General features: G+C 36.0%; 1 protein-coding gene across 1 annotated transcript in view; it reads right to left on the reverse strand.

Moving 5' to 3' along the window:
- The window catches only part of FOXJ3 (forkhead box J3), an 85650-nt gene that overhangs the window by 34885 nt on the left and 37401 nt on the right, over positions 1 to 13364 (reverse strand). The window lies entirely within an intron of this gene.

A 13364-nucleotide genomic window follows, 5' to 3' on the forward strand; every position in this document is an offset into this window, starting at 1 on the left:
GAATGGGCATCATCAGAAAATCTACGAAAAACAAATGCTGGCGAGGCTGTGGTGGAGAAAAGGGAACCCTCTTGCACTGGTGGTGGGGATGTAAATTGATACAGCCACTATGAAGAACAGTATGGAGGTTCCTTAAAAAACTAAAAATAGAATTACCATATTATCCAACAATCCCACTACTGGGCATATACCCAGAGAAAACCATAATTCAAAAAGACACATGCACCCCAATGTTCACTGCAGCACTATATACAATAGCCAGGTCATGGAAGCAACCTAAATGCCCATCGACAGACTAACGGATAAAGAAGGTGTGGTACATATATATAATGGAATATTACCCAGCCATAAAAAGGAACGAAATTGAGTCATTTGTTGAGACGTGGATGGATCTATAGACTGCCATACAGAGTGAAGTAAGTCAGAAAGAGAAAAACAAATATCGTATATTAACGCATGTATGTGGCACCTAGAAAAATGGTATAGATGAACCAGTCTGCAGGGCAGAAGTTGAGACACAGATATAGAGAACAAACGTATGGACACCAAGGGGGGAAAACCACGGTAGGGTGGGGACGGTGGTGTGCTGAATTGGGCGATTGGGATTGACATGTATACACTGATGTGTATAAAATTGATGACTAATAAGAACCTGCAATATAGAAATACAAACAAAAAAAACAACTAATACTAAACTTTCTTTGGGTTATTTGTATGGAAATATGTTAATATACTTTTTCAGACATTACATGAAATTTCTAAAAATTGTATATGTTCTGGTATAATGTTGTAAGTCATAATTCTAGTTATTACTTTAAGTTGTATATCTCAGAAATAACTAAATTTCCTTGTCAACTGCATTATTATGAACTTTCATCAAATCTTTAACCGTGGTCATTTTTAAGTCTTTTCATTTACAGACAGTTCTGGGTGTACGCTGATGCTTTTGCAAAAATGTTCCTATAAAAGGGTTTCATCTTCAAGGAATTCATGGAAAAAACTCTGACAAGTACAGGTTTCTGGTAACTGACTATACTGCTGAACTGAATGAATAAGCATTTTCAGAACTCTAATGGAAAACTGATGAATTCATAAAAGTGCTAACAAAAGATCAAGATGAAAACAAAATTAATTACATGGGACTGAGTGAACTGATGAGGATGATTATAATTTTTGTGACTTTGTTTGAAAAAAAAAGAATCCCACAAGGACTCAGAGGCAAAAAAATATACAAATCAATTTTCACTGCAAAGTAAAGGAGCTGTTACAGTGGAGGATTACTGGACTGAATGTCAATATTATGACGTAGTATGAGTGTGTTTCGTGTTTGGTAATTGCAATCATTGTTGCTTTTGTTGTGGTCATCCATTTACAATGCTTGTGTCAGTTTATTTATCTGTTGTAAAAATAAAATACAGTGTGTGCAAAAGAAAAACCAAAAAAACAATAGAATACAGGACATTCTCTGATATGCTCAATAGTATGGTATATATTTTTATTTGTAGATACACTGATTTGATGTTATTAATAGACAAGTAGCCTGATTAGGAAAGCTAATTTAACTTGGAATCTACAGATCCCAAAATGTATTTGAATAACTGTTATTACTGCAGCCAAAACCCAAATTCTGGACAAAGAAAAGTATCAATGAATCTAATCTAGGTGGCATCACTCAGCTTATGAAAGATCCTTTCTGGAGTTTCCTCATACCTCATGTCAAAATCCTACTCATTCAGTTTCTACTTCCAGAACGGTAGTGTGACACCTACCTTCTGCTGATAACTACCAATTTGGGGTGGGGGAAACAGTAAGGGACATGGGACGACAACTAGCTGAGGAGTCTGATGGATAAATAAAACAGGCAGATTGTGGAAAGAAGGCAAAATTTGGGAGAGACCTGCTTGAATTTCCTGTTTTGCTGTAGCTTTGTCCCAAGGTCAGGCAGTAGATGCAGAGTATGAACAGCTAAAATTGTCTTTCTGTCAGTAGGAACTAGGGAAAAGAGCCCAGGTAAACACAACCAGCTGCTAAAGAGAGAAAGGAATCCCACAGGGGATAAAGTCAAAAGAGATTCCCTAAAACTGTATATGAAACACCGCAAAAGTCTCAGGCTGACCCCTGAACCATGCATATGCAGATTAGAATAAGGCAGAACCTTAAAGAATCAAATTGAAATTGGAACCACTGCCCACAGACGGTGAGAGAGAACTTACAGTTTGAGTCTAACATGGTTAACTGCCAGCTAAAATAAAAATACCAATATTCTACAGAAGATTATAACAGAACCCAGAGTCTCTATAACATTCATAATGTCCAGGATACAATCCAAAATTACCTGATATATAAGTAATAGAAAAATGAAACCCATTCTCAAGAGAAAAGATAATCTACAGAAGCCCACCACAAGAAGACTAAGATGTTGGAACTACGAGAAAAGGATTTTAAAGTAGCTATTATAATTATGCTCAGTGATATAAAGGAGGAAAAATCTGAATGAAAATAACAATAATAGAAATATCAGTGGAGAAATACAAAAAAATATAAAAAGAACAAAATTTACCAATGAAAAATATAATATCTGAATTTTAAAAGTCAATGGATGGACTTAATATCAGAATGGAGATTAAAGAGGAAAGAATCAGTGAACTCAAAGGCAGATCAACAGAAATAATCCAATCTAAAAAGCAAAAAGACTGATTCTTTTTAAAAAAGAGAAAAAAAAAAGAAAAAGCCTCAGAAAGCTATGGGACAATCTCAAAAGGCCTAACATGTATATATGAGTTCCAGAAGGACAGAAAAGAGAGAAAACAGCAGGAAAAAATATGGAAGAAATGATGACTGAACACTTCGGAAATTTACCGAAAGACAAATTTACAGACCCAAGAAGCTCAGTAAACCTCCATCAGGATAAATTAAAAGAAAAATCACACTTGGATATATCATAACTGAACTGTTGAAAAATAAAGGTAGAAAGCAGGCAGAGAATAATGGCATATCACATAAAGAAAAAACACTGATTGGAAAATGTCTGAATTTCTTATAAAAATAATGGAGGTCATTAGTGAATATCGTTGAAATACTGAAAGGAAAAAAAATACCTAGGCTGTATATCTAACAAAAATATTATTTAGGAAGGCACATTTTCAGAAAAGGAAAACTAAGAGAATTTGTTGCCAGGAGATCTACAACATAAGAAAGTTCATTAGGCTAAAGGGAAATTATAGCAGAGGGAAACTTGGACCTTGAGGAATGAAAGCACCAGAAATGGTAAATATCTATGTAAATTTAAAAGACCACTGTTTTCTCTTAGGTTTTAAAAATCACGTATCTTTATTTAAGGCAAAACTTATAACACTGTCTTCTAAGATTATCAGTATACACAGAGGTAATACTATGGGGGAAGGTGAGGAAAGGGACAAAGGAGACATATATGATTGGAAGATCTCTACATTTTATATGTACAATATTAACTCTGAATAGACTGCAGAAGGTTAGGAATATATACTGAAATCCCAATATATAAATATAAAAAGAGGTATACCTAAAAAGCCAGTAGATAAGAATACAAAAATATATCCAAACAATCTAAAAGGCAAGAAAGGTGGAAAAAAGGAACTAAAAATACAGAGTGTTACCAGAAAAACTGGGTTCGCCTCTTGGTGGGTGTAGAGCTAAAAGACACAACCAAGGCAAAGAGTGGGAGAAGGAAGGATTTATTACTTGCAGCAAGTAAGGGGATCTTTCCCAAAGCAGTGTCTCTGCCAACAGCAAAAGTGAAGCAAGTTTTAAGCTAAGGGTACATGCATATTCATGAAGGGGATGGGGGGGTGGGGCCAGAGAGTCCAACCTTTACTTGACTGAAGTCACTTGACTGAAGGGTCAGAAAAGGTCAACATCATCCTCCCTTAGGTTCCAGTTGATCTGGTACTTGAGCGCCTGCCAGAGGGGTTTAAATTCTGCAAAAACAGCCCAAGAAAGCACTCGGGCTAGCCTTTGAAACAGAACTGGGAATGTTACAACTGATTTATTATCTTTGCTATTGTCACTTATGACTGGTAACAGTTTGTTCTTTTGTTCTCTTAAAGATAATTATTACTGAGACCTGTTCAAGAGCAAGCATTATGGCCAGGCTTAGATCACAAAATGGCTTAGGCCAAAAATGCTTTTTCTTATGTCAAGAAAGCCATGTCTGGTTCTCTTTCTCTGGGGACCCCCTACCTGCTTATGAGATATCAAACAGAAAACAATATCATTAATTACATTAATAACAATATCGATAATTATGTTAGGTAGCTAGTCAGACAGGAGGGGGTCCCGCCCCACCCTGGATGGTTCATCTTTCCCTGCCCCACCTGGACACTGGTGACTGGAGCACACCCAGAGTCCTCCCTCTTGTGGTCAAGGACCACCACTAGGTTTCCAGCCATATCAGGACCAAGCAAGATAAAACCACCAGCACAGGTTGGCGCAGGCACACCAAGACCTAAAAGGTGACTCAAGGTAACATAGGGTTCATTATGCTTTATAGATAATAAATTAGCATTACAGTTTTTGCATCCCCGCCCCCCACTGTGGGTTTCACTTGGGTGCTTATGAGTAAGCACCTGCGCACTAGGAGAAAAGTGATGTAACCTAAAGCTGTCAGTCAAATGATGCAAGACACAGGGAGGAAACACCACTCTAAAAAACCCAACCCTACCCCATCATGAGGCTGCTTCTCATTTCCAGACAGCCCGCTTTCATCCTTTCTCAGGAGTGTACTTTCGCTCTACTTAACAACACTCTTGCTACTTAAAACTGTTCTATGCCTTCTTGACTAAATTCTTTCCCTCAAGAAGGGCAAGAACTGAGGAAATCACCCATTTTGCCGGTGACAACTGCCTTAATGTTGATGGTCTAAACACTCCAATAAAAAGGCAGAGATTGTCAAAAAGATGTTAAAAAAGCAAGACTAAGCTAAATGCAGCCTACGAGAGTCACAACTTCAAATGAGACTAATAACAGAGCTTCAAGATATATGAAGCAAAAACTAACAAAAATCAGTAAAGAAAAAGAACAGGAATTAGTAAATGCCTTGATCTAATTGATATTAGAGAACACTATATTGAACAACTGTAGAACACATATTCTTTTCAAGTGCACACAGACATTCACCAAGATACAGCACATGCTGAGTCCCAGCACAAGTCCCAATAAATATGTACAGACTGAAATGAAAAAACAATTATATTATAAAACAGTAAGATACCTAGGAAAACCCAATATTTGGAATATTTGGAAAAAGTAATCCATGGGTCAGAGAAGACTCAAAAGAGAATTTTTTTAATATTTTGAATTAAATGATAATGAAAATGCCAAATACCAAAATTTGTGAGATGCAGTTAAAGCAGTGCTTAGAGGTAAACCTACAGCTTTGAATTCTTATATTACAAAAGAGGAAAGGTCTCAAATCAATTATTTAAGCTGGAAACTGAAGAAGCTAGAAATATTAATAAGAAAAACTGGTAACTAGAAAGAAGTAAATGATAAAGATAAAAGTAGAAATAAAACAGAAAACCAGCAACAGAAAAAATTTTTTAAAGACAAAACCTAGTTCTTTGAAAAGACAAACAAAATCAACAAACCTTTAGCTATACCAAATGAAGAAAAAAAGAGAAAACAAATCATCAATATCAAAAATGAAAGAGGATTTATTACTACAGATTCTATAAATATTAGAAGAGAATATTATGATCCACTTTACACCAATAAATTCAACAACTTAGATGAAAGGGACAAATTTCTTAAGCATACAATTTACCAAAACTGGAATAAAAAGAGAAAATTTGAACAGTCCCATAACAAATAAATATCAAAAACCTTCCCACATAAAAACAACTTCAGGTCCAGATGGTTTCACTGATGAATTTTCTCAAACATTCAAGGACGATATACCAAACTACAGAAACATGTTCAGAAAAGAGAAGGAAAATGGCCCAACCAATATTATGAGACCAGTACAACCCTAACATCAAAACCTGACAGATACTACTGCAGATGAAAAATATCACCAGCCATATCAGTAAACAAAGGATGTTGAGGCCATCAAGCCATCAGCCACCCTCAAATGTGCACCTTGAGGTGAATCTGGAGAAAAACAGGACACTAGCCCGAGATAGTTAAGGTGCACATCAAAGGAATGATTTCAATGAGCCCAGACTCTTGCATCTTCCCATATACAGAAAAGCACTAAATTCATTAACTTGAGATGTCAAGTTTTCTTTAATTAACAGTAATCTTTTGATGTCCCAACTACCTGGTTTTTGTTGCAAAAACTATATATCCTGGCTCCTCCCTTACCTCCTCAGAGCAGTCCCTCTAAGCTATCTGAGAAGCTGCCTCCAGGGCTTAAGCCCTCATCAAGTCCACCAAATAAAATATAATTCTCAACTTTAACGTTGTGCATTTTTTTTCAGCCGACATTACAAAGAAAGAAAATTATAAATCCATGTCCTTCATGAACACAGATGCAAAAACACTTAAGATATTAAGAAAATGAATCCAGCAATACATTAAAGGGATAATATAGCATGACTCAGTAAGGGTTTATCCAAGGAATACAAGGTTTAACATTCCAAATACAATCAATGTTATTCAACATGCAAACAGAATAAAGAAAAGGCATATAACCAATTCGATGGTACAGAAAAAACAGTTAACGAATTCTACACCCATTCATGAATAAAACTCTCACCAAACTGGGCTTACTAGAGAACTTCCTCAACGTGATAAATGGCATCTACAAAAGCCCTACAGCTTATGTCACACTTAGTGGTGAAAGACTGAGCAGTTTCTTCCTAAGAATGGAAATAAGGCTGGAGGCCCACTTTCACCACTTCTAGTCAACACTGTACTAGACTCTGATCACTGCAATAAGATTCTAGGAAGGGACAGGGGAGGAGAAAGGAAAGGCACAGGAAAAGTGTCTATTTGCAGATGACATAATTGTTTATATAGAAAATCCCAAGGCAACTTTAAAAAATACTAGAACTAACAAGATTGTAGTATACAAGGTTAATATACAAAAATTAAATACATCTTTATTACTAGTAGCAAGCAACTGGATTTTAAAATATATAGCATCCAAATCCAAAATATTCAGGATTAAATCTAACTGGAAACATCCAAATCCTCTACACTGAAAACTAAAAAACATTCCTGAGAGAAATTAAAGACATAATTAATAGAAAGATACAACACTTCCATGGCTTGAAATAATATTGTTAAGATGTCAATTCTCCCCAGATCAGGTTGCCTGGGGATAAGAATGGAGGGAGGCACATGTTACAAAGGGGCATGAGGAAACTTTTGGGTATGACAGAAATGTTCATAGTGTCAACTACTAATAACTTCACGTGTCAAAAATCCTCAAACTGTAAACTTTAAATATTCAATTAATTGTACATAAACTATCTCTCAATGGTACTGTAAAAAACAGAACTAAATCTCTGATCAAAATAACCCCTTATGAAACACTTTCTGGTCTACAACTCTGTGTAACATTTCTCCTGCTTTAAAAAGAAATTCTATTTCTACATATCTCCTGGAGGCAACATGTAGTGCCTCCCACCTAATGTACACTCAGTATGCTTGCCCAATTGAAATAAATGTTTTTTTCCATTCTAAGAATAAGTATGTAGACTGCATTCCTTCCTCTGCTCACTTATACCTTTAACTGAACCCTCCCTCATTCAGACTCAGTCTCAGAGAAGGAAGGCGCACAGTGGGGGATCACTCAAACAACAAAGCCATTCTATGTAACAATGTGGGATCTTAGTTCCCTGACCAGCAATGAACTGTGCCCCCCCCTGCAGTGGAAGCGCTGAGTCTTAACCACTGGACCCAGGGAAGTCCCCCATCATTTGCTATTTCCCATGCCAAAAACTTACACTTCTGTATCAAATTCTAAGTCTCACTCCTCTTCCTATAGGCCTTTCCAGGGCAGCATTATCTACTGATATTTTGAGTCACTTTAGTTACCACTGTTTGATCTAACATGTTGATTAATTACTCAGTAATGTGCTCTGTCATTTATAATAATATTTATGACAATTATATATATATATGAAGATTAAATGTGGGGGAGTCTCTCAAAATCAAGGACCATTAACCAAAACCAGACAAAGACACTACAAAAAGAGAAAATTACAGGCCAATATCTCTGATGAATATAGATGCAAAAATACTCAACAAAATATTAGCAAACTGAATTCAACAACATATAAAAACACACACACAAAAGCATTTGACAAAATTCAAATCCACTCATGATAAAATCTCTCTTCAAAGCTGGTATAGAGAGAAAATATCTCAGCATAAAAAGGTCATGCATGACAAACTCAAAGCCAACGTCGTACTCAATAGTGAAAAGCTGAAAGCCTTTCCTCTAAAATCAGGAACAAGAAAAGAATGCCTACTCTTGCCACTTCTATTACACACAGTACTGAAGTCCTAGCCACAGCAAGCAAACAAGAAAAAGCAAACAAAAAAACCAAGGCACCCAAACTGGAAGGGAATAAGTAGAACTGTCACTACTTGCAGATAACATCATACTATACATAGAAAATCCTAAAGTCTCCAGCAAAAAAACTATTAGAATAAATGAATTCAGTTGTAAGATACAAGATTAATATACAGAAATCTATTGCTCTTCTATACACTAACAATGACTCTCAGAAAGAGAATGCAAGAAAACAACCCCATTTAAAATTGCATCGAAAAGAATAAAACACCTAGGAATACACTTAACCAAGGAAGTGAAATACCTATACTCTGAAAACTGTAAAACATTGATGAAGGTTTGAAGATGATACAAAGAAATGGAAAGATATGCTGTGTTCCTGGATTGGAAGAACTAATATTGGTAAAATGGTCACACTACAAAGCAACCTACAGATTTAATGCAATTCTTATCAAATATCCACGACATTTTTTTTAGAAGTAGAACAACTAATCCTAAAATTTATATGGAACCACAAAAGACCTTGAATTGCCAAAGCAATCTTGAGAAAAAAAAACAAAGCTCAAGAATCACACTCTCTGGCTTCAAACTATACTACAAAGCTAGAGTAATCAGAACAGCATGGTACTGAGACAAGAACAGACACATAGATCAATGGAGCAGAACACAGAGCCCAGAAATAAATCCATACACTATGGTCAATTAATCTATAACAAAGGAGACAAGAATATACAATAGAGAAAAGAGTCTCTTCAATAAATGATGCCAGGAAAATGGACAGCTACATGTAAAAAGTATGAAATTAGAACATTTCCTCACATCATATGCAAAAATAAACTCAAAATGGATTAAAGACCTAAATGTAAAATCAAAAACCATAAAACTCCTAGAAAAGACCACAGGCAAAACATTCTTTGAGATAAATCATAGCAATATTATTTGGGATCTGTCTCCTAAGGCCAAAAATTAAAAAAATAAACAGGATCCATCAACAAAACAAAAAGACCACCTACTATATGGGAGAAAAAAGTTGTAAATGATATGACCAATAAGGGGTTAATACCCAAAATATATAAACGAGCTTATACAACTCAACATCAAAAAAACAAACAACCCAATTAAAAAATGGTCAGAAGACCTGAATAGACACTTTTCCAAAGATATACAGATGGCCAACAAGCACATGAAAAAATGCTCAACATCACTAATCAGAGAAATACAAATCAAAACCACAATGAGATATCACTGCACACCTGTCAAAATAACTATCATCAGAAAGTCTACAAATAAATGTTGGCAAGGATGTGGGAAAAAAAGGAACCCTAGAATGCTGCTGGTGAGATTGTAAATTGGTGCAGTCACTATAGAAAACAGTATGGAGTTCCTCAAAAAACTAAAACAGAGAACTACCATATGATCCAGCAATTCCACTCCTGGGTATACATCTGAAGAAAACAAAAACACTAATTTGAAAAGATATATGCACCCCAATGTTCATAGCAGCATTATTTACAATAGTCAAGATATGGAAGCAAACTAATTGTCCAATAGATGAATGGATAAAGAAGTGGGAGATATACATATAAAATACTCCATTATACATGTATACATATATATATGCATACAGGTATTATGTATAATGGAATATTACCCAGCCATAAAAAAGAATGAGGGGGCTTCCCTGGTGGTGCAGTGGTTGAGAGTCCACCTGCCGATGCAGGGGACACAGGTTCATGCCCCGGTCCGGGAAGATACCACATGCCGCGGAGCGGCTGGGCCCGTGAACCATGGCCAATGAGCCTGCGCGTCCGGAGCCTGTGCTCCGCAACGGGAGAGGCCACAACAGTGAGAGGCCCGCGTACTGCAAAAATAAAATAAAAAAAAGAATGAGGGACTTCTGTGGTGGTGCAGTGGTTAAGAATCCACCTGCCAATGCAGGGGACACAGGTTCGAGCCCTGGTCCGGGAAGACCGCACATGTTGCGGAGCAACTAAGCCCATGCACCACAACTACTGAGCCTCTGCTCTAGAGCCTGCAAGCCACAACTACTGAGCCCGCATGCCAAACTACTGAAGCCCGCGTGCCTAGAGCCAGTGCTCCACAACAAAGAGAAGCCACTGCAATGAGAAGCCTGCGCACCGCAACTAAGAGTAGCCCCCGCTCGCTGCAACTAGACAAAGCCCGCGCGCAGCAACGAAGACCCAACGCAGCCAAAATAAATAAATTTTAAAAATAAATAAATTTATAAAAAATAATAATAATGATGAAATTCTGCCATTTGCAACAATGTGAATAAACCCATAGGGTATTATGCTTAGTGAAAAAGGTCAAATATTCTATGTCATCACTTACATGTTGAATCTAAAGAATAAAATGAATGTATACAACAAAACAGAAATAGACTCACAGATACAGAGAAAAAGCTAGTGGTTACCAGTGAGGGGAGGGAAGTGGGGAGGGGCAAGATAGGGGTATGGGATTAAGAGATAGAAACTACTATGTATAAAGTAAATAAGCAACGAGGATATATTGTACAGCACAGGGGAATACAGCCATTACTTTGTAGTAACTTTAAATGGAGTATAATCTATGAAAATACTAAATCATTATGTCATACACCTGAAACTAATATAATAGTACATATCAACTATACTTCAATTTAAAAAAAATTTAAATAACATTGAAGAAAAAAATTAGTATTCAAATCCAAAAATAAATAAAGGCCCATTATCTCACAATAAGATATGCATATATAAAAAGAAATCTAACTCAGTCTTGTCATCTTCAGCACAGCAAATACTAGTGGCAGTATAACACAGCTGTAAACAGCATAGACTCTGAAGGCAGACTACCTGAGTTCATAATCCTGGCCTTGGTACTTATTGTCCTTTGTACCCTTGGATAACAACATCCGTGCCTATCGGTTTCATCATTTGGAGTTACTATAAAAATTACATGAGTTAATATACATAAAATTCTTTAAGAAAAAATCTAGCACATAAACTCAATTATCATTATTATTATTATGCTGTTATCTTAGTTCAGGTTGCTGTAACAGAATACCATAAACTGGGTGGCTTATTAACAAAAGAAATTTGTTTTTCACAGTTCTGGAGGCTGGAAGTCCAAGATCATGGTGCCAGCACGGTCAGGTTCTGGTAAAAGCCTTCTTGCAGGTATCTTCATTGCTATTCTCACATGCTAGAAAACAGCTAGCCAGCTCTCTGGCTATTCTTACAAGGGCACTGATCCCATTTACGAGAGCTTCATATTCCTGATCCAATTACCTACCAAAGGCCACACCTCCAAATACCATCACACTGGGATGAGGGTTTCAACATAAGAATTTGGGGGAAACACAAACATTCAGTCCACAGCAGCTCTTAAGATTTTTATCTTTTCCTTTAAAATAGCTGAGAATACTGAAGCTCAAAAAATCTAACAACTTGCCAGAAGTCACAGAAGAAGTAAATTGTAAAGCCAGAAGAAAAACACAGGACTCCTAGTCAAGGAGCCCACTCATCTTCACCATGCTAAACTTTATCAATAATTCTTTTTAGGTCTTCAGGTCTACTTTATGATAAATAAAGAAAACATGGTAACAAGATGAAAGAAATCAGAAAAAGGAAAATGAAAGGCATTTACATTATTCAAGGATTAAGAAAAAGAAAGGATTACCACAAGGCCAAGAGAGAACAAGGGTTTGTGTTCATGTAAACGGAGGGCACAGGAAGGCAGTCCAGACAACTGCATTAAGAATACTAGACTGGAGATAACAATCAGGCTTTAATTTTCATTTAAGACATAAAGATACTGTTACTTGCATTTTTAAAAATTGCTTCTCTTTACATGAAAAGCTCTTCTCTCTTCAAAAATGTGTGAAATACTTTGATGTTTCACATGTAACTCTGATATTTACACATGGACAAAGAAGTAACATTTCAAAAATTTAATAAGGAAATTTTAGGGACGTCAACATATTTACCATCTGCATTTTTAAATCCTTTGAAGTTTCAACTTACGGGTCATGTTTCGTTTTTGACAAAACTTTTAAATGTTTAAAAATCGTACTATTTGACCATCTTAGGCATTTCCTTAGATAACCCAATGGTTACTTAAATACAAACTCTGTCCTAATAAAAATACTAACCCCCCAAAGCCTCTAAAAAAATAGACATATCAGTTTATCAGGACACCAAATTATGTTTTGTAAGAAGAGTATCTTTCAGAGTGTTTGTTAAACAATATCTGTCTCCCTGTTTAGACATACTCTGATTACAGCTGTTCTCTTTCTATAGGTTTCTCTCCTACAGTAGCAACCAACACATAGCTCAAGCCAAAATAAATATCAATATACTAACTGAAAGGCTCTGGTACTAGATATATTATGGAACTACACTACAAAGGCAAATTGTTGAAGATTTTACATGCTTTAAACTTAAAAGATAAAAAGATAAACAGCAGGAAATAAATACAGAAAATATATGTCCAAAATGTACATTCAAGAACATACATAAAACATAATTCTGTAATCAGAATTCTATATTTCTATATAGACTTCCATTATAAAACTGACAATATGGTCTTCAGGAAAAAAAGAGGGCTCTCAGAAATAAAGAAGTATTGCTCTAAGAACTATGAAACAAAGCAACAGAAAAAAAGTCAGGCTTAATATCCAAAAGGAATGCCCAGTTGTCAACCCAACTAAGAATTCAAATTTCCAAAAATAATTCAAGTTCCAGGAACTTCAGAAGAAGAGAGCAAATGGTAGAGAAGACCACAATTCCTCAGCCCTTCAAGATATACATCCTTGCTAATGCTCTGGGTTAAACAATGTGGATTCTCCTCTTCCTTTAAAATCTGG

The sequence above is a fragment of the Phocoena phocoena genome, chromosome 1, assembly GCF_963924675.1.
Source record: "Phocoena phocoena chromosome 1, mPhoPho1.1, whole genome shotgun sequence".
Lineage (NCBI taxonomy): Eukaryota > Metazoa > Chordata > Mammalia > Artiodactyla > Phocoenidae > Phocoena > Phocoena phocoena.